Source organism: Henckelia pumila, chromosome 2 (assembly GCF_033568475.1).
Source record: "Henckelia pumila isolate YLH828 chromosome 2, ASM3356847v2, whole genome shotgun sequence".
NCBI classification, from domain to species: Eukaryota; Viridiplantae; Streptophyta; class Magnoliopsida; order Lamiales; family Gesneriaceae; genus Henckelia; species Henckelia pumila.
This window is the reverse complement of record NC_133121.1, coordinates 53,326,843-53,348,933: the sequence shown is the minus strand read 5'-3', so window position 1 is coordinate 53,348,933 and position 22,091 is coordinate 53,326,843.

Genomic DNA, 22,091 nt, shown 5'->3' with positions numbered 1-22,091 from the left:
CGGGGACTCATTAATTTGTGTGCTATTAGACTTCAAAGGTTGAAATTTCCTTTCCCCCAAGTGGTACGACGCCCTGAGCCAGTTACCAAAAAAAAGGTTCAACTCGTACCTCAACTTACTTATCACAGTCACGTAGTACATGTCCTATCCTACCTCAAGTAAAACAAAAGTTTGGAAGGTGTTCATAGACTAGGAAAACGCATATCTCTTCCTTTGAACCTTCCGGTTGGACCCATATTCCTTGGCCTAATAGCTGAGAGATATCATGAGCTACCCTGATACGAGCAAATTTCCATGTATAGTTACCGTTCTCCCCTGCATCCACTTCAATAACCCTTCCTATTCTTGATCCAATATTAAGAAGGATGTACAAATACATGTAGGCCAGTGGAACATTATGACACTGCACCCAAATGGGTATTTAATCAAATACCATATCTGCTGCTTTTTGTAACCCAATCAGAACTTTAAAAACCACTAGGTCCTTGAAAAAATTACATGGAACATCTAATAGAGCATGTATACGGTCAAGGGGTGAGGTTAATTACAGAAGAAAAATGTTCTCACCAATAACCTCATTGTTCACCTACTTTCTGACCTATAAGTGCGAGGCATTTGACTCCTAAATGTTTCTCGATTAACTGCTTTGGGAGATAGCACCTTACCCACGAGACATGACTCCAACCTTTGATGCCCAAGAGATGCTAGATCTATTGTGATGATGAATGGTTCTTCAACATTTCTTGTTGAAAGCTTCAATGAACTAACGCGCCTGGCTATTTCCTCTGGATCCATGGTAAACCCTTCCTGGTTGAACTAGGAAAACACCTATTTTCAGATAGGAAATCGCCTCACATCAGAACCAAAGGGGAAGGAGAGAGAATTAACAAATTCGCGTGAGACTATATTATTGATTGATTATCGTGTGAACAGAGCCATACAATACGCCAGATTCACTCTAGCTTCTTCTTTATCTCAAGAAACTCTATCTGAATACATGTTTACTCTCTAGTAGACTCGGTGGATTAGCTTCTTCATAAAACTTCTTCTTGCTCGTGTGTCTCACTGAGTTCATTACCAAATTATCCTTTTTTATATCTCAAGGTCCAATTTATCATTTGTCTTCTTGAACCACTAGTGCAAGGAGCAGTTATGAGAGCCAGATCATCATATTTGGATTTGATAAACATCATGAACTCAGTAATGGATTGAGAGCCTTTGGCTGGATTGCAAAGTTGTGTCTCTAATTGTGCTATGTAGCCATGAGAGAGCTTGCCATAAGTGAGATCAAGGGTGTTTCAGGCTGCTGCAGATGTGCTGGAAGTCATAATGAACATAATCGAGGATGGAGATAATGATCCAATGATGGCCTTCAATATACACGATCCGATGATTCGGCGTTTGAGTGTTAAAGACCATGACCGATTTGGCCGGACATGGATGAGAACCATAAAAAATCCAAGAAGATCATGACCAGTGAGGAGGGTCTTGTTGAAGAAAAAATTAAGTTTTGGTGTTTAACAATTAAAGGCAAAATAAGACGACTGATAAAAATTTACTCAACTGAACAATATCAGTCGACAACAGAATCAGTCACACGCTACATTGGATATCTCTACGAAGATTACGATATTTTCTCGACTGAATCTAGCAAAGTATTTGAAGATTGAAGTCAACGACGGAACTCAACACCTTGACTGAACCATGACTGGATAAATATATCCAATCAATCAAGTGCACTCAACTGAAGATCGGGTGACTGACAGCAATCAAAGAACAATAAAAAAAATAGTTTCAGTCAATCCAAACTTTCCTAAACTATTAGATTCAAGTTATTTGAAATATTATCATATATTGAAAAAGACAAAAGAGTATAACAGAATGGTGCAATAGGGTAGTGTGCAAAGATGTACTTTGAAATCGATGGTTATAAATAGGGATGAAGATCAGTTGAGGGAAGCACTCTTGAACTGTAGTAGCCCGACTCTTAATTAAGATAATCAACTACCTAATCATGTTTAATTGTTCAAAACACAATTAAGGAACCCTCGTTTGGGTAATTAGAAGGTAATAATCAAGGGCTTGAGCAGTTCGTAAGATTCGAACTTGGACCAAGACAAGATCGGTGGATCCAAAGTGTTCGGATGACAATGTATAGGATCGGAGATACCGAGCAGTTCGGAAGTTCCGTACTGCAGATCGGAAGATCCGAACCCTACTCCGACAGTCAAGCATGGGCTTATAATTGGTGATTTTACTTGAGAGAGTTTGGAAGTTCTGAATTCAAGTTTGGAAGGTTCGAACTCTGCAAGCATCAGTGAGTTGTCCAATAAAAGAACACACATTCGGTGGTTAGAGATCAGAAGCTCCGAAGTACGTTCGGAAGCTCCGAATGAGGGATCGGACATTCAGATCGTTGCCTATATAGAGGGACCGAGAACTTCATTTTCCTTGCTCATTCCAACCTCTTCTCTCTAGATTCTAGCAAGATTTTTAGTGTTTTCAGGCATCGGTTTAATGTCTAGTCGATAACGAGGCATTAACGAGATCGTAGTGGAAATTTGCCTAGAGTTTGAGGCCGTCGCCATCAAAGGGATAAATACGGACTCATGTATAATGCTAAACTCTGATATGCTTCTATGAGTAGCTATTAGTATAGTTAAGGCTTTTAGTATGCAAAGAGTGATATGTTGATTACTTGCTTATAGGCTTGGAATTTGAGTACCTGAGTTGCTAAGTTGCTTGAGTTACTCGAGTTGATGTACCAATATACTATATGAGATATCCTGGTTGAGTATGCATGTTATATATTTGCCAGTTTATATGTCATATTTTATGTGCATATATTATGCCACGATTATTATGTTGCATAAATTATCATGTTGAGCCAGTACCTTAATATAACACGTAGAGGGGTCGCTCAGCCCTGACTACTTGAGTGGATGGTTGGATCCGATGGTATTGGATTAGATCACAGATATCCATAGTTTTATTATGGTGTGTGAGACAACTCTTGATGCGACGGATCAGTGTGCTACATACTATGACACCACTTGACTGAGCAAGATTTTTACCGTGATAGGTTTTTGGTACCCGTTCATTTACATTAACATTTATAGCATGTGTATACTTATACTTCTGTACTGGCCTTTATCGCTCACATCCTTGGTTTTATCTTGGACACCCTATTCCGTAGGACAGGGCTTAGACTGGATGGACCAGAAGGTAGCGGTCGTTGAGCTACAGCAGTCCCGAGGTTGGCGTTGCTTCCGGTATCATATTTTGATTTGAAGATATTATATTTTTAATACTTTATTCGATGGGGTTTTATAAAAAATGTTTCACCGATTGGTTTAAGAGCCGGTTGTATTCCGTCGGTTGTTTCGTTGTTTCGATTTATTTCCATTGTTTAGTGGTTATTACGTTTGAAGTTTTAATTTTGATGCCTAAGTATGATTAGTAGGTGATTCCGGAGCAGGTCAATACATGAACACTTATTATTTTCAAAGCTACTATTGTGATCAAGTTTTCAGTTGATGTATCAAAGTCTCAAAGTTTACACAACTCAAAAGCACATTTATTCAAATTAGATATTTGATCATCGGTGATCACATTTGTGCTAAAATATTCAAGTCTTTCATACATTTTTGTAAGTCAAGGACCAAATTTGTGTTCAGTCCAGGAGTTTCAGTTTAAGGCAGTGTTAAGTCCTTGCTAAATTGGGTTGTACAAGGAGTTGTATCACTGAAATATTCTAGTATAAACCTTTCAAGTTGAAGAAGGGGTGACTTAGGAGTTTCAATCTCTGAACATCCATAAAAAACTATTGTGTTCTTACATTTCAGTCAACTCTTTCTACTTTGTGGTCTATCTGTTAAGTTGTTCTTATCCCACACATTTCATTTGTTAATCACTTAATTTCATTTGTTGATCAATTAACATCGACAGTCAAGAAGGAACAAGTCATTTAGTTGTAACCACAACTGAACTAAGTCTTTAATTCAAAAAAAATAGCAAGTGTTGTATTCACCCCCCTCTACACGCACTTCCAGATTCAACAAGTGGTATCAGAGCGAGGATACATTCTTGCTTTGAACACACATCAAGATTTCGTCATATAACAAGATCCCGATGTTCTCAAAAGAAGAATTTGATGATTGGAAGATTAGAATGCAGGCTCACTTGGAAACTCAAGACGATGACTTGTAGTATGTCATCACAGATGGTCCAATCACTACAAAGTAAATACTATTGTTCCTATCAGCAGTGGTGCAACTCGAATGATTGAAAATACAAGAGGTAAATGGACTACTGCCGATAAAAAGAAAGCTAATCTATATAACGTGGCTATTGAAATTCTTTACAAATCTCTTGATAGGAATACCTTTAGTAAAATCAAGATGTGCGAGACCGCAAAGGAAATTTGGGAGAAGCTAATCCAGTTGTATGAAGGCAATGAGAAAACCAAAGAGAACAATCTATCATATCAGTCACCACTAAAAAATTGAGAACATAAAGATGACGACTGGAGAGTCTATGTCTGAATTCGATGAACATATTAGCATCATCATCATTGAGTTGGTAGCACTGGGAAAAATCTATCCAAACTGAGACATCATCGTGAAAGTCATGCGTGGACTGCCAAAAGAATGGGATGTCAAGACTATGAACATGAGAGAACCAAAATATCTGAATAAACTTTAGTTACATGATCTATTTTCAGACCTGAAGTCTTGTAGTAACCCGATGCCAATCGAGAAATTAAACTATCTAAGCATGTTTAATTGGTCAAAACATTATTAAGGAAATCTTATTCGAGTAAAATAAGTAGAAAATCGGATTCAAGACGTTCAGAAATATCCCAAAGGGTATCTAGGGTCTGAGAAGTTCGGAAGGTCCGAACTAGAGCATGTTAAGTTCGGAAGATCTGAACTAGTTCAGATGGAAATGTTATGTTCGGAAGCACCGAGAAGTTTGAAAGCTCTGAACTCGAGATCAGAACATCCGAACTCTTCCAGACAAGACAGGATATGGGTTTCTGATTGATGATTTGACTCAAGAGAGTTCGGAAGGTCCGAACTCTGCAAGCAGCAGTAGGTTGTACAATCAAATGACACACGGTTGGTGGGTATAAATCGGAAGCTCCATTGTGAAATCGAAAGCTCCAAAGTGTTTTTAGAAGCTCCGAAGCAGAGATCGGAAGTTCCGAACTTCTGTCTATAAATAGGGGTCGAGACCCTCATTAAAAAATGCAAATTTCTAGCTTTCCTCTCTCGTTCTTAGTCATAGCAAAGTTCTGCCTAAGATTTGGGGCCATCGCCATCAGTGGGCTATCAAGGACGTAGGTAATACTCCGAGATTATTGATAATTTTGGGAGTATCTATTAGCTTAGTTAAGACTTTTAAAATGGTGTAAGTGATGCAATATACATTTGATTATAAGCTTGGATACTAGGCTGTTCACCTAGACTTGACCTATAGAGGTACGTAAGTACTGACTGAGATATTCAGCTGAATATACATTCTTATGTGTTATATTTTATCTGTCATGATATGCATGTATATATTACTGTTCATATGTTACATGTCCATATATCACGTTGATCCAAATCTCCTTTGAGATAGCCATGTTTAGCAGGGTCTCTTAGCCATAGTTTGGGGAGTTTTGGACATCATGAGACACATCGCCGATGGGCTTAGAAGTATGTGATGTTTCCAGGATATTTTTGGATCCATTTCCAGATGATTGTGCTAGTTACCTAGAGGGGTATTTCCGAGTTCGTACTATGAACTCCGGCGCCTCCAGTTTGAGCATGAGTTTTCCCTATTTATCCAGTTACCCAGTTCATGTCATATGCATACACATATAGGTTTGTATACTCATATTTGTTATACTATACGTTATCGCTCACATCTTTGTTTTCATCTTGGACATCCCATTCTACAAGGCATGCCTCAGGTTGGATGATTCAGGCAGGAGTGAGCCCCGAGGCAAGGAGCAGTGCCATTGAGTTGTCGGTTATTTGGTTTGGTTGTTTTATCTGGGATTGTATTTGATACACTTATTCGATATGGTTGTACTTTATCCAGTATTATAACTAATGTTTTCGTTTTAGGTTTGATGTATTCCAGTTTCCGCTGAATTATCTGATTATTGTTAATTAAGATTTAATTTCATGCTTAGAATTTGAATTAATAGGTGATTCCAGTGCGGGTTACGACAAATTTTATGAGTTTTAGCTTAGAGCAGAGTAGGAGATCAGTCAACCACTTTAGTCACCTAGGTGCTCGTAGCAGTGAGACTGGAACAATCAGTCTCAGTTTAAAAACTGCAGAACAATTGAACAATGATGCGATGTCACTATTCTTGGAAAAGTATGGAAACCTTCTAAGAAATAATCAAGGAATTTTCCACCAACCACTATTCCAAGAAACCTTATTAGAAGGAGTCAGTTGAGGACTCTGGAGCTTGCTACAACTGTGGCAAGACTGGTCATTTCATTGCCGATTGCAGAAAGCCAAAAAAAGATGACAAGCGAGCAGTCGAGAAAGACTAGAGAATAGTTGAGAGGAGAAGGATATCCAAGGATGATAGGAGGACTCACAAAAAGAAGCACGAAGCTCTTGTGGCTGAGGACAAAAAAGCCAAATGTGCGGATACTGAGAGTGACTCTTCAGAATGCTCTACTAGTTCTCGTGATGATGAGGAAGTCGAATGCCTTGTGAATGATGACAGTCAACCATCAACAATCAAACATGTATCTGAATTTAGTTATGAATATTTTACATGAGAAGATTTGATCACTGCACTGCAGATATGGTAAATGAGTACCAAAGACTATCTTTGTCACTTGATCAAGTTAAGGCAAAGAAACATGACCTATCAGACACCTCGACTGAGCCCAGTTGGGAATAGTCAGTCGAGAGGATAAGCCTTGAAGTAGAGATTTCTAGGCTTAAAACTTAAAATGATAAAGTCTAGGCTGATTAGCAGAAGATGAGCAATGAGAATCAAAGGTTAACTGATCTGATTAAAACCTGGAACAAGTATTCACTGACCCTCACTAAGTTGCATGAGTTGCAAAGGCTAGTGGGAGAAAAGACTATTCTAGACTGTGCAATAATGAGTGCACTACTGAGTCGAGTACTTGTCCAAAACTGGACATGTTCGAAGGAAAATACATTCACTTTGTGAAATCCACTATGGGATATGAGCATGGTGACATTACCCCAAAGATTGAGCAACCAGTAAAATCTCAAGAAACTGGAAGGAGATTTGGGATTGACTATGTGCCAAAAAGATCGACTGATAGGCACGATTGGAAGCCTTTGCAGACCAGTCTATCTCAGCATCACTCAATGAATGGTCCACATAAAAACTACTACAACTCCAGACCAGTTCAGAGGAGATATAAGCAATTGAAGGATTTGGGGAAAGTAAAAAAATACACAGTGTCAAGCACACACAGATCAAGTTCTGTATCTTTACCTGCATGCGCACACACACACACACACACACTTTTGGATGCACACAAAGGTCATTCAATTAGGGTGATACAAGTGTGGGTTCCCAAAGGCCTAATCTTTGATGGAACCAAATAGATGTGGGGACCATATCATTCAACTCTGTGGTTGCAGATACAAAAGGAATCAAAGGAATTACAATCATTGATGTGATACCTTGACAATGATTGATCCAGGCGCAGGATAGGAAATTCACAACTGCTCACTAAACTGAACCATTGCTCAGGACAACAAATCAGATTTGGACAATTCCAAAAGTAGAACCGTGGGTAAGGGTAAGATTATCCATTGTAAAATTATTATTTAAGATGTTTTAATTGTTAATCTCTTAAAGTATAATTTGATAAGCATCAGTCAACTGTGAGATAAAAAGTACTCATGCGAGTTCATGAAAAAAAGTTGTCTGGTAAAATCCTCTTCTGGTGATATACTCTTAACAGGTGTGGTAACACATATAAAGTGAGTTGGATGTACCAACCAATTGAGCCAGTCGGCTTCGTAGCTGCTAATCAAAAAAAGAACTGGCTCTATCACAAACGACTGAATTACCTTAATTTCAAGGATATTGCTAGTCTGAGCAAGTAGGCCTTGGTCACTGGTCTGCCAAAATTAGATTTTAACAAAGACAAAGTTTGCGTTGCTTGTCAGCTTGGAAAGAAAATTTTATCATCTTTTAAAAACAAAAGTTGTAACTCATCAACCCAATGCTTAGGACTGCTTCGCATGAACTTGTTTGGTCTTATACCAGTCATGAGCTTAGGGGGAATGAATTAAACTCTAATAGTTGTAGATGACTATTCACATTTCACTTGGGTCAATTTTTTGAAATCAAAAGAACAAGCTGCTTCTCAACTGATAAAACTTTTTAAACGCCTTTTAAATGAAAAATGTTTTGGGATTTACAATTAAGAAGTGATAGGGGAATTTAATTTTCCAATTGTCTTCATTTTTAGAATATCATGGGATCAAACACGAGTTCTCAACAGCTAGAACACCATAGAAAAATGGTATTTCAGAAAGGATAAATAGTTCTCTAAAAGAGGTTGCTAGTACTATGTTGGATGATTCTGAGGTGTCTCAACGTTGTTGAGCAGAAGCACTGAACACAGCTTGATACACCCAAAAAAGTTCAATGATTAATAAAAAGTTTGGAAAGACACCATATGTTACCTGAAATAGCAAACATCGTGTGATATCCTACTTTAAGGTGTTTGGCTGCAAGTGCTTCATTCATAACAAAGGTAAAAGTTATTAGATTGTATTTGGTTCTAATTCAGATGAGGTTATCTTTATGGTTACTCTTTTGTTAGCAAAGCTTATCGAGTTTTTAACAAAAGAACTCTGAATTTTGAAGGATTGTGCAAGTTATTTTTGATGAAACAACCTCGACTGACATGATGACTGATCTAACTCAACTGACCAATCACCTAAAGATACAACTCTGTAAGATGACAGTGAAGATGATGTCCGATTAAGGACACTCCAGTCTCCAAAACCTGATATTATAGAGCAAACAGTTGACCAAGTTGATCCAGTCGCTCCGACAATCGATGTACATGTAACTGAGGAGTATCTGACTGATGGACAGATGACTAATTTCAATCCATTCGAAGGGAATGCAACTGAAACCACTCCAACTAATCATATTCCACCAATCAACAAAGTTGATTTAGATTACAGATGGAAGAAATAGCATCCACACACTCTTGTTATAGGTAACCCATCTGATCCAGTCAAGACCATAGGGAAACTACTCAATCTATTTATTCATTTAGCTTTTATTTCTCAAAACGAACCTAAGAAAATTGAGGAAGATCTTACTGATCCAAGCTGGATAGAAGCTATGCAAGAAAAGCTGAATCAATTCACCCGTAACCATGTCTGGGACTTAGTTCCAAGACCTAGCCATCAATCAGTTATAGGTACAAGATGGGTGTACATGAACAATCTCAATGAATATGGAATATTCGTGAGAAACAAAGCACGACTAGTTGCCTGGATTTAGACAAGAAGAAAGAATTAAATTCAATGCAACTTATGCCCAGTGTCATGACTAGAGACCATACAAATGTTTCTTGTTTATGCCTCTTTCAAGAACTTTAAAGTATATCAAATGGATGTGAATAGTGTATTCCTGAATGGACAACTACAAGTAGAAGTATATGTTAAGCAGTCCCCTTATTTCATCAGTCATCAATTTCCAGACCAAGTTTATCATTTATTAAAGCTCTATATGGACTGAAACAGGCTCCAAGATCTTGGTATGAAACACTTCCCAAATTCTTAATCGATCATGATTTTACAATAGAAATAGTGTGTAACACCCGGTATTTTAATACGTAAATTCGCATGCATAATTAGGAAATTTATTTATTTAAAATTTTAGATTATTGGTTAAATATTTATGTGAAATTATTTGTGCATGTTTTAAGTTATTTTTAAGCATTTAACCCATAATTAGTGATTTTCATGATTTATGCAAATTTAATTATTTTATCGCGTAGACGGGACCATGGACGGACGAGATGACAACTTTCTATCCAATTTATTTCATGAGCATTTTTAGAGCCCAAAAATATTATTTTGAGTTTTATTTCCTCAAAATTATCAGTATTTAATTTTATATACTTTTTGGAGTCCGTTTTTATTCAAAATAAGCCAAAATAATAACTTTTTACTATCTTTAAAATTTCCTTAATTATATATTTCGGGATTTTATTAAAGTTATCAGATTTTAAATATTATTTAGAGCTTTTAAGTTATATATTTCATAATTAAAATCCTTGTTAATATTTTTAATTATTCCAAAACTTTATTTTAATTAAAAACACCCTAATTCTACCCCCAAACCCCACGACCCAAAGCATTCAGCCGCCACCTCCTTGTTCTTCAGCCTTCCTCATCAGATAGCAATCTCCAAGGGTTCCATAGCCGAGATTTCTTCGAAGCTTCGAGTTGTTCATCGTCCCGTTGTCCCGAAATCGTCACCTTCGCTTTTTTTTCTCTTCAAACATCGGTGAAAGGCATGTTTTTCTTCTACTTTTTCACGCAAATCAGTTTATATCATGTATTTTGGGTGTAGCATTGATTTTTCTTCAAATTTTCAGATTAAGGATCGGTTTTTGTTGTTTGAAGCTTGTGTATGCGGTTGTTCATTCATCTCACAATTTTTCCTTGACATGGCTTGTTCTAGCTGCTGGTTATGGTTGGAAAGAGGTCTAAGGTGGGTCTAGGCTCGAGTGGCTCGAGCCAAACGAGCCCAAAAATCAGCCATGGACGTTCGGCTCTTGTAGTGCGCAGATTAGGGCTTCGTGGAAGGGGGCTCGGGTTCGGTTCTGTGGGTTGCATGAGGTTGGGTCTGGACTGTGGTTCGGACCGCCCAGACATGGGCCACGTCTGGGCGGTGCTGCTCCGGCCAGTGGCGGCCGGAGCAGGGCGGCCGCAGCTCTAGAAGAGCTGCTGCCCATCGCCGAACGAGAAGGAGGTAAGGGGAATGGGTTTCGGGTTTAGGGTTTTTATTGCGGGTCCGGGTCGAGTTATGGGTCCGGGTCGGGTCTGGAAGTAAGTGGGTTAAGTTAGTTGGGTCCGGGTCCTGGTTAAGTTAGTTGGGCTCGGGTATTTTATTTTTTTAAGTTAATTAATAAGTTTAAGTGTTTAATTGGGCTAATTAGTTTAATTAAATTAATGGGCTATATTTAATTTTCTTAGTGGGCTTAAATAATTAATTTAAGTTAGTCCACTAATTTTTATGGGCTTTAGAGCCCATGAAAATTATTGGGCCAGTCTTTGGGCTTTTGGGCCCATTGGGCCAGAATAGAGTGTTATTGGGCCAGGAAATTTTATTGGGCTTAGAAATGTGTTAATGGGCTTTTGTATGTTAATGGGCCAGTTTCAATGTTAGTGGGCCAGATTTAAGAAAGTGGGCTTGAGCGTTTAGGGCCACCAGTTCAGTACAACCCATGAGAAATTGCATGTGTCCTGAATATATATTTAATTATTTTTATGCATGGAAGTTATTTTTAATATTTATATGTTAGTATGAAATTAAATTAAATATATATGAAGGACACACATTTTATTTAAGTACATGCATTCATAAAATAATTTTTATGCATGATTTAATGTTTAAGGTTGAGCAAAAGAAAATAATTTTATGTTGGAAGTTGAAGTAGTGTGACAATTTAAGGGAGATTCGTCCCCATATGTGAACTATTGAAGGGCAGTTTACTGCCAATTTAAGAGGTGATTCGTCACGGCCACGTACGTTGGTTTACCATGCTGATCAGTATTTAATGTATGTATGGTTACACTATGGAGACGACCTTTCGATGTTAGAAAATACTTTGCTCAACAATGTTTATGTATTATTATGATATTCAAGTTTAATTTAAGTTTATGTTATGTTCATGATATTTTTAAGCATGCTCATTCATGTATATGTTATGTATTAGTATTAAAGTGATTTAAATTATTTTAAACCCTTGTTATGTTAGCATGTTGGGCCTCTAGGCTCACTACACTGATATGGTGCAGGTGAGTACGTAGAGAAAGATGTAGTACCCACCGGCGGCGAGGACCTATGAGCGGACAAGCAGTAACCCCGTGACCGTTCTCTGAGTCTACGTCATGTTTTGAATATTTTTATCATGTCATACATTTTATTTATTTTCAGTGGTGGATATTATTACTCATTTTATTTAAATATTTTCAGTGCATGCAAATTTTATTTATTTTGCTTATGTCAGTATTTTATTAAATGTTTGACTCAGATATTTAATTTATTAAAGGTTGCATTTTTATTTAAGTTATTTATTTTTAATTCTATTTATTCTGTGCATATATGTATGGGCATGTATGTACATATTTTTACTTAGTAAGTGTAAAAAAAAAAAAAAAAATTTCCGCATAGTTATTTATATTTAGAGAGTTAGGGTCGTTTCAGTTGGTATCAGAGCACGGTTCTTGGAGGGGTCATTACTGCTATGCGAGCTCAGAAATCCACGCTACCGGTCTGTAAGTTTTAAGTGTTTATAGCATGATTTACTTTTAAGAATTTAAGTTAGCATTAATGTTAAAAGAACTTAGCTATGCATGGCGGTTTACGTAGAGATATATGTGGTGGTGCAGAATGCCTCCCAGACCTGTGAACAGACGTGAGGGATCTCCACCTCCACCCCAGGATCCACTTGCAGCATTGGAGCAGGCCAATGCTAATATGATGGCAGGGATTACTGCTCTGTTGGAGCAGCAGGCTGCACGTCCTAGATTGTCCCACGAGGAGGACGTAGCTGAGCGGTTCCAGAAGAAGGGAATGAAGGAGTTCACTGGTACCACCGATCCATTGGTGGCTGAGGGGTGGATTCGCTCTTTGGAGTCCATCTTTGCATACATGGGGATTACTGACGCCGACAGGGTGAACTGTGCGACTTATATGATGAAGGGAGATGCAGCTCTTTGGTGGGAGGGTGCTGCCAGGGGAGTACATCTTCCTACATTGACTTGGGCAGAGTTTAGGCGTATCTTCTACGCCAAGTATTTCACGGAGGATGTGCGCAGTCGCATGATCCGGGAGTTTATGAGTCTCCGGCAGGGGGACATGTCAGTGATTGAGTATGTGAGTCAGTTCGAGAGGGGCTGTCATTTTGTGCCTCTGATTTCAGACAGTCCACCAGAGAAGATGAGGCAGTTTGTGGAGGGACTGAAGGCGGATATCAAGCATGACGTACGTATGATGGACGTCGCTACATATGAGGTGGCAGTTAGTAGAGCACTGAGGTCAGAGGAGGGTAGGAGAGAGATACAGCGAGAGCAGCAGGGGAAGAGACAGATTCAGTCTGGATTTCAGCGACCATCTTCGCAGCCTCCTGCAAAGAAGCAGTATACTGGGCCATCTAAGGGCCCGAACCAGCAGCAGAGGCCACAGCAGCAGAGGCCACAACAGCCGAGGGGCGGGGCCCCTAATACTGGAGGTTTTCCTACTTGCCCGAAGTGTCAGAAGATGCATTCGGGACCTTGTCTTCTGGGAGCAGGAGTTTGTTTCCACTGTAGAGAGCCAGGGCACCAGATAGCTAATTGCCCGAGGAAGAAGAACACCACTGGTAGAGTGTTCGTTATGCAGGCAGAGGAGGCAGACCCAGATACCTCCTTGATCTCCGGTATATCTTACCCTTAGTATTTTATGATTTCTTCCTTTGGCTAAGAATTTCGATTTTTTTTTCTTGTGGAATATTTGTTATTTGGGATTTCCTATCTGCATGTTAGAATAAGAAGCATGTTTTACTTATGATTAGAATTAAGGGTTATTAGTGACTCATCTTTGGGGGAAAGTTTAGTAGTGGTATGAAATTGTTGGGATTCTTCTGCGTGTAGGGAGAATTCTAGTTGGAGGCAACTCCACGTTTGTGTTGCTAGATTCAAGGGCTACGCATTCGTTTATCTCCCTGGAGTTTATCAGACGGATAGGCATCACACCTGAGATTGTTGACAGTGGTTATGATGTCACTATGCCGTCAGGACAGATTATTTCTACCTCTAATGTCATTCGAGAACTGGAGTTGGAGCTTCAGGGGCACTCCATTCGCGCAGATGTGGTGGTTTTGCCGTTGAGTGGATTTGATTTGATATTGGGTATGGACTGGTTGACAGTCAATGGAGCTTCGATTGACTTTCGTCGGAGATCAGTGTCAGTGAAACCATCAGAAGGCGACCCGTTTACCTTCCATGCATCTCAGAGCAGTGATATTCCTCAGGTGATATTTCTTATTCAGGCGAGGAAGCTGTTGAAACGGGGTTGCCAAGGTTTTCTAGCAAGTATTGTCACGGCCTCAGGACCATCTAGCAGATCATTATCAGAGATAGAGGTGGTTTGTGACTTTTCGGACGTCTTTCCGGAGGATGTTGCAAGAATTCCACCAGTGAGAGATGTGGAGTTCAGCATCAACTTAGTGCCAGACACCGTGCCTATCTCTAAGGCACCATACAGACTTGCTCCTACCGAGATGAAAGAGTTGAAGGAGCAGATACAGGAGTTATTAGAGAAAGGCTTTGTTCATCCTAGCTTTTCTCCATGGGGAGCTCCAGTATTATTTGTGAAGAAGAAGGATGGCAGTATGAGATTGTGCATCGATTATCGAGAGCTCAACAGGGTCACAGTGAAGAATAAGTACCCACTACCGAGAATAGAGGACCTATTTGATCAGTTATAGGGAGCTTCGGTGTTCTCCAAGATCGACCTGTGATCTAGTTATCATCAGCTGCAAGTTAGAGATGCAGATGTGTCCAAGACTGCTTTTCGGACACATTATGGGCATTACGAGTTCTTAGTGATGCCATTTGGGATGACCAATGCTCCAGCGGTTTTCATGGATCTCATGAACTGGGTTTTTCAGCCGTATCTTGATCAGTTCATCATAGTCTTCATTGATGAAATCTTGATCTACTCTAGGAGCGTTGAGGAGCATAGGCAGCATCTACAGACAGCCTTGTAGACTTTGAGGGAGCATCGTTTGTATGACAAGTTCAGCAAGTGCAAGTTTTGGCTCGAGCAGGTGGCATTTCTTGGCCACATTATTTCGAGAGATGGGATTGCAGTGGATCAGTCGAAGGTTGAGGCAGTGCAGAAATGGGGTATTCCGAGGAATGATTTGAAGATTCGCAGTTTCTTGGGTTTGGCAGGATATTATAGGAAGTTCATCAAGGGTTTTTCCTCTATTGCAGTACCCTTGACTTCCTTAACCAAGAAGAACACGAAGTTTATTTGGAGTTCAGACTGTTAGAGGAGTTTCGATTAGCTGAAGGAAGCACTCACTACTGCACCGGTTTTAGCGATGACAGTACCACACGAGGAGTTAGTGGTGTACACCGACGCGTCTAAGCTAGGTTAAGGCGCAGTACTTATGCAGTGTGGTAAGGTTATTGCTTATGCGTTGAGGCAGTTGAAGATTCATGAGCAGAACTACCCGACACATGACTTGAAGTTAGCAGCAGTGGTCTTCGCTTTGAAAATCTGGAGGCACTATCTGTATGGCGAGAAGTGCAAGATTTTCACTGATCACAAGAGCCTCAAGTACTTCTTCACTCAGAAGGAGTTGAACATGAGGCAACGGAGATGGTTGGAGTTGGTGAATGATTACGACTGTGACATTAGCTACCATCCAGGTAAAGCTAATGTAGTGGCCGATGATTTGAGTCGGAAGTCGTCAGTGGTATCGTGTTTGTCAGTGCAGTTACCACTGCAGAATGAGATTCAGAGGTTTGATTTGGAGTTTTACTCGAGTGGTCATGCACCAAGCTTGTCAGTGTTGACGGTGCAGCCAATTCTACGGGATCGGATCAGAGAGGGACAGTCTACAGATGAGGAGTTGCAGTGTTGGAGACAGTGAGATGAGGCCAAGGGTGGTCTTCTGTATACAGTTGTGGATGGCATTGTTTAGTACCGAGGTAGGATGTGGGTACCGAATGTCGATCAGTTGAGAGCTGAGATTCTAGCAGAGGCTGACACATCTCCGTACTCCATTCACCCCGGAAGTACGAAGATTTACCGAGATTTGCAGCTATTGTATTGGTGGCCCGGGATGAAGAGAGACATCGGGAGAGTTGTGTCAGAATGCTTGACATGTCAGCAGGTCAAGGCTGAGCATCAGCGTCTAGCAGGACTTCTTAGACCTCTTCCTATTCCGGAATGGAAATGGGAGAACATTACGATGGACTTTGTAGTTGGTTTACCGAGGAGTGCCAGAGGTTGCACAACTATTTGGGTGATCGTGGATAGACTCACCAAGTCAGCTCATTTCTTACCGGTGAGGACTACTTACTCGTTGACACAGTATGCAGAGCTTTAAAAGGAGATTGTTAGACTGCATGGCATACCAGTGTCGATAGTATCAGACAGAGATCCGAGATTTACGTATGCGTTTTGGAAGATTTTGCACACTGCATTGGGGACTAGACTTTTGTTCAGTACAGCGTTCCATCCCAGACATATGGACAGTCTGAGAGGGTGATACAGATTCTTGAGGATTTACTGAGAGCCTGTGTCATCAATTTTCAGGGCTCATGGGAGACTTGATTGCCGTTAGTGGAGTTTACCTATAACAACAGTTTTCAGTCGTCTATAGGTATGGCTCCTTATGCAGCATTGTACGGGAGGAGATGCAGATCTCCTGTTCATTGGGATGAGGATGGTAAGAGGATTTTACTTGGTCCTGAGATCGTGCAGCAGACAGCTGACATTGTGACTCAGATTCGGGATCGAATGAGGACTGCTCAGAGTCGTCAGAAGAGTTACGCAGATACTCGACGACGAGATTTGGAGTTCGCAGTAGGTGATCACGTGTTTCTGAGAGTGTCACCTATGAAGGGAGTGGTACGATTTGGCCGGAGAGGGAAGCTTAATCCAAGGTATATAGGGCCATTCGAAATCTTGGAGAGAGTTGGCACGTTGGCCTACCGTTTAGCTCTACCGCCAGGGCTTGCAGCAGTGCACAACGTCTTCCATGTATCCATGCTTCGGAGATATGTCTCTAACCCGTCGCATGTGTTGGATTTCGAGCCCTTGCAGTTGCCACCTGATCTAGTTTATGAGGAGAGGTCAGTACGGATCTTGGCTAGGGAGGAGCGGAGACTTAGGACGCGAGTCATACCGATGGTCAGAGTCCAGCGGCTGAATTACTCGGAGGAGGAAGCTACTTGGGAGACCGAGGCAGACATGAGGACTCGCTACCCGGAGTTGTTCGGGTTAGTACCTTAATTTCGAGGATGAAATCCAATTTAAGGGGGGGAGAATTGTAACACCCGGTATTTTAATACGTAAATTCGCATGCATAATTAGGAAATTTATTTATTTAAAATTTTAGATTATGGGTTAAATATTTATGTGAAATTATTTGTGCATGTTTTAAGTTATTTTTAAGCATTTAACCCATAATTAGTGATTTTCATGATTTATGGAAATTTAATTATTTTATCGCGTAGACGGGACCATGGACGGACGAGATGACAACTTTCTATCCAATTTATTTCATGAGCATTTTTAGAGCCCAAAAATATTATTTTGAGTTTTATTTCCTCAAAATTATAAGTATTTAATTTTATATACTTTTAGGAGTCCGTTTTTATTCAAAATAAGCCAAAATAATGACTTTTTACTATCTTTAAAATTCCCTTAATTATATATTTCGGGATTTTATTAAAGTTATCAGATTTTAAATATTATTTAGAGCTTTTAAGTTATATATTTCATAATTAAAATCCGTGTTAATATTTTTAATTATTCCAAAACTTTATTTTAATTAAAAACACCCTAATTCTACCCCCAAACCCCACGACCCAAAGCATTCAGCCGCCACCTCCTTGTTCTTCAGCCTTCATCATCAGATAGCAATCTTCAAGGGTTCCATAGCCAAGATTTCTTCGAAGCTTCGAGTTGTTCATCGTCCCGTCATCCCGGAATCGTCACCTTCGCTTTTTTTTTTCTCTTCAAACATCGGTGAAAGGCATGTTTTTCTTCTACTTTTTCACGCAAATCAGTTTATATCATGTATTTTGGGTGTAGCATCGATTTTTCTTCAAATTTTCAGATTAAGGATCGGTTTTTGTTGTTTGAAGCTTGTGTATGCGGTTGTTCATTCATCTCACGATTTTTCCTTGACATGGCTTGTTCTAGCTGCTGGTTATGGTTGGTAAGAGGTCTAAGGTGGGTCTAGGCTCGAGTGGCTCGAGCCAAACGAGCCCAAAAATCAGCCATGGACGTTCGGCTCTTGTAGTGCGCAGATTAGGGCTTCGTGGAAGGGGGCTCGGGTTCGGTTTTGTGGGTTGCATGAGGTTGGGTCTGGACTGTGGTTCGGACCGCCCAGACGTGGGCCACGTCTGGGCGGTGCTGCTCTGGCCAGTGGCGGCCGGAGCAGGGCAGCCGCAGCTCTAGAAGAGCTGCTGCCCGCCACCGAACGAGAAGGAGGTAAGGGGAATGGGTTTCGGGTTTAGGGTTTTCATGGCGGGTCCGGGTCGAGTTATGGGTCTGGGTCGGGTCTGGAAGTAAGTGGGTTAAGTTAGTTGGGTCCGGGTCTGGGTCCGGGTTAAGTTAGTTGGGCTCGGGTATTTTATTTTTTAAGTTAATTAATAAGTTTAAGTGTTTAATTGGGCTAATTAGTTTAATTAAATTAATGGGCTATATTTAATTTTCTTAGTGGGCTTAAATAATTAATTTAAGTTAGTCCACTAATTTTTATGGGCTTTAGAGCCCATGGAAATTATTGGGCCAGTCTTTGGGCTTTTGGGCTTATTGGGCCAGAATAGAGTGTTATTGGGCCAAAAAAATTTTATTGGGCTTAGAAATGTGTTAATGGGCTTAAGTATATTAATGGGCCAGTCTCAGTGTTAGTGGGCCAGATTTAAGAAAGTGGACTTGAGCGTTTAGGGCCACCAGTTCAGTACAACCCATAAGAAATTGCATGTGTCCTGAATATATATTTAATTATTTTTATGCATGGAAGTTATTTTTAATATTTATATGTTAGTATGAAATTAAATTAAATATATATGAAGGAGACACATTTTATTTAAGTACATGCATTCATGAAATAATTTTTATGCATGATTTAATGTTTAAGGTTGAGCAAAAGAAAATAATTTTATGTTGGAAGTTGAAGTAGTGTGACAATTTAAGGGAGATTCGTCCCCATATGTGAACTATTGAAGGGCAGTTTACTGCCAATTTAAGAGGTGATTCGTCACCGCCACGTACGTTGGTTTACCACGCTGATCAGTATTTAATGTATGTATGGTTACACTATGGAGACGACCTTTCGATGTTAGAAAATACTTTGCTCAACAATGTTTATGTATTATTATGATATTCAAGTTTAATTTAAGTTTATGTTATGTTCATGATATTTTTAAGCATGCTCATTTATGTATATGTTATGTATTAGTATTAAAGTGAATTAAATTATTTTAAACCCTTGTTATGTTAGCATGTTGGGCCTCTAGGCTCACTACACTGATATGGTGCAGGTGAGTACGTAGAGAAAGATGTAGTACCCACCGGCGGCGAGGACCTATGAGCGGACAAACAGTAACCCCGTGACCGTTGTCTGAGTCTACGTCATGTTTTGAATATTTTTATCATGTCATACATTTTATTTATTTTCAGTGGTGGATATTATTACTCATTTTATTTAAATATTTTCAGTGCATGCAAATTTTATTTATTTTTCTTATGTCAGTATTTTATTAAATGTTTGACTCAGATATTTAATTTATTAAAGGTTGCATTTTTACTTAAGTTATTTATTTTTAAATCTATTTATTCTGTGCATATATGTATGGGCATGTATGTACATATTTTTACTTAGTAAGTGTAAAAAAAAAATAAATTCGCATATTTATTTATATTTAGAGAGTTAGGGTCGTTTCATAGTGGACAAGACCTTGTTCAATTTCACTAAGGATGAACACACACTACTTGTTCAAATTTATATTGATGATATAATTTTGGGTTAACTAACCCCAAGCTAAGCAAAAAGTTTGTTAAATTGATACTGGATAATTTTGAGATGAGCATGATGGGCGAACTAACATTTTTTCTTGGACTTCAAGTGAAGCAACTGGATAATGGTATTTTCATTAGCCAAACCAAGTATACCAAATAAATACTCAAAAAATTTTGCATGAAGGATTGCCCAGCTGTGACTACCCCGAGTTCTTCAGTTAAACTTGATAAAGATGAAGGGGAAATTGCAGTTTAGGTAACACTATGTCGAGGTCTCATAGGATTCTTGCTATATCTAAATGTTAATAGACCATATATTGTGTTTTCTGTATGTTTGTGTGCTAGATTTCAACCCAATCCAAAGCAATCTCAGTACTTAGTATCCAAACGCATTTTTATGTGCCTTAAATCCACCCAAAATGTGGCGCCTAAAATCCAATCTATTAAATTACATGCATTAAATTAAATAAATATTAGGACTATTATTTTTAAGTTTATCTGATTTAAATTTTTTATTTGAATTATGTGTTAATAAAATATTTTATTATTTATTCAAAATGATTTTTATTGTGCAACTTAATTGTTTTAATATTTTAAAGGTTTAAGCTTGCATATTTAAATGATTTTAATTTAAATTATTTAGTTTATTCTTTTAAATAATTTTAATTGTTTAGCTTATTTGTTTAAATATTTTCGAGTGTCCAACTTATTTATTTTAAATAGCCTAAATTTAGCGGTTAACTATTTTAAATTATTTTAAATGTCTAGCTTATTTATTTAAATCTTTTTTAATTGTTCCAAATCATTTTAAAGATTTTTATTTTCGCTTGTGTATTTATTTAAATTGCTTTTAAACGTTAGCTTAGTTTGTTTAAAATTATTTTAATCGCTCTGCTTGTTATTTAAATATTTTACTCGTTGCCGTGACATCAGAATATTTAAAGTGTTTGGATTTTAAAGCTTGTGCTTTATTTAGTGCAATTTAATTTATAGTCCTAATTTCCAATTGGAGTAGCATTTTGTAAAAGTGTGTAGCACTTTTTCTTCTAAAACTCACACACTCACAATTATATACATACACCTATACTTACACACTTGAACTTAAATTAAACCTTAGCCTCAAAACACACACACTCATGCCAAACACACACAAAAACTCACGACACACTTCCTTTTTCTTCCATGGAAAGGCATCGGCTTCACCTTATTCTTCTTTGAACTCGTCGCTGCCTCCATCTTCTTTTCTTCTCTGGCGAATCACTCCAAGAAAGCTGGTCGAGATTTCCTTTACCCTTGTGCTCGATTTTGGCTCATTTCCACCTCAAAGCAACTCCATTATTTTTTCCTTCGATTTCGGATTTAGCTCCTTTGCGATCTCCCATTTCGATTTTCTAGCTTAGGCAAGAACGTGGATTTCTTTGACTCGCCAAGTAGCTTATTTATGTCTTGTGTTGGTATTTGTTGAGTGTTCGATTTTTCAAAAAATGTGGGAGTAATATTTCAAAAATTTCAAATTTTTATGGTGCTAAATTATTGTTTATATTGTTCAAATGTGGTTTTATATTGATGAAAATGAGTTGAGTTGGATATTTGAAAATGCCTCTCTTGATGCCCTTGTTATTTTTGAAATTTTCAAAAATGTATGTTGCATTACTTGGTTCGAATTGTGCGTTGCTTTTTGTGTTTCTTGGATTGTGGATAGGGTCTACCATGGATGAGAATGTAGCTCACATGGTAGTGCTTAGGACGGGTTGAAGATAGCTAGTGAATTTGGAGATGAAAGGCTATTGAAATGGGGGCATGTTGGTTTTGGTTCTGGGGCAGGGCAGGGCAGGGCAGGTACTAGTATTCGAGCTATGTTAGTATTGAATGGGGGCAGCAGTGTTAGAGGTACGTAAGTACTGACCGAGATAGCCGGCATGATATATTTGCATGTATGTTGCATGGATATGTGCTATATATTTTATCATGTTTTAGCATGTTTTACCGCCTTAGCACATGCATGATTTTACGTGTGGCTGCATCCTGAGAGATGTGAGTCATTGACAGTTTTCATAGGGGACAGTGATCTCATTTTGGA